This window comes from Mobula birostris, chromosome 12 (genome assembly GCF_030028105.1).
Source record: "Mobula birostris isolate sMobBir1 chromosome 12, sMobBir1.hap1, whole genome shotgun sequence".
NCBI lineage: Eukaryota > Metazoa > Chordata > Chondrichthyes > Myliobatiformes > Myliobatidae > Mobula > Mobula birostris.
Window position 1 is genome coordinate 112,824,225 of NC_092381.1, and position 1,601 is coordinate 112,825,825.

Sequence of the window (1,601 nt, forward strand, 5' to 3'; positions counted from 1 at the left end):
TGCTGCCTGGCCTGCTGCATTCACCAGCAACTTTGATGTGTGTTGCAACGTCATAACCTGTTCACCCTCTCCCTACAACTCAGGTCCTCAGTCCCAGCAACATCCTTGTAATTTTTCTCTGCACTCTTTTAATCTTATTGATGTTTTTCCTGTAGGTAGGTGAGTGGAGCTGCAGACAATACTCCAAACTTAGCCAATTCAATGTCTTGTACAACTTCAACATAACATCCCAACTTCTGTACTCAGCACTTTGATTTACGAAGGTATAAGTGTGAGGACAACACACACAACATGCTGGAGGAGCTCAGCAGGCCAGGCAGCATTGATGGAAAAAAGTACAGTCAGCACTTCAGACCGAAACCCTTCCGCAGGTCACTTCAATGTGCCAAAAGCTTTCTTTACAACCCTATCTACCTGGGACACCACATTCAATGAATTTGGAGCATTATTCCCAGATCCCTCTGTTCTACCCCAGTCTTTAGTACCCTACTGTTCACTGTGTGAGATCTACTCTGATTTGCCCTCTCAAAATGCACACCTCACACTTACCTGCATTAAATGCCATCTGCTATTTTTTTTCCCAGCCCATTTTTCCTGTGTTAAACTTAAATCCAATATGTAGGTAGCCAGACTCCATGTATAATAAGACTCTGATAATCCAGCATCCTGAAGACTTCTGTGGCATTGGATTAGCAGATTTTCTAAAGAACTGCATTGTGCTTCTATTAGTACTCCAACTCACTCCCGGTTCAGTGTTTTATGTTGCACACTCTTTTAATTTTTTTTATTTATTTAGAGATAGGTTTAGTGTCCCCTTCACCCAGGGCATGTCCTCTTCCCATTGCTACTATCAAGGAGGAGGTACAGGAACCTGAAGGCACCTATTCAACATTTATAAACAGTTTCTTCCCCTCCACCATCAGATTTCTGAATGGACAATGAATCTGTGTACATTATCTCACTATTTTTTTCCCACTTTTTTGCTCTTGCTTTGCACGACATAGTTAATTTTTATATATAATGGGTTCTGGTTAATTGGGTCATTGATTAATTGAGACAGCCGCTTATTTGGGACAACTCTTGAAAAACATAAAACAAGAAAATGGCCGGGATTCCCTCCATTTATTATGGACACTAAGCTATTTCATCGGGCAAGGTGACTTTTGCTAAACTTTTTCTAACTAGTGTCAGCCATGTGCACTTGCTGTGGCCATTAGACACTACACTTAGAACAAACAGGTTTTAAATAGGATTTTAACAGTTTTTAAAATCACTGCTTTTTGAACACAGACGCAATCAGTTGCATGTGTCTGCGTTCAAAAAGCAGTGATTTTTGTCACTGATGGTCGGTGAGAAGTAAGTGGTAAGGCTATACAGAATTGTTTTCTGCACTACAGTCTCAAGCATTCAGTTTTGGAGATGCCAGGAACTTGTAATGAAGCAATTTCACTTTTTCAACAAGTTAAGAACTACAAATAATTTGAAAGTATTGATAATCATCTTAAATGCAATAGTGAAAATGAAGACTTGGAGGACAGAATCGTTGAAAACATTGTATGAAGGCAGTCCATTATCTACACTAGGTGTCTTAGGCTGATTTT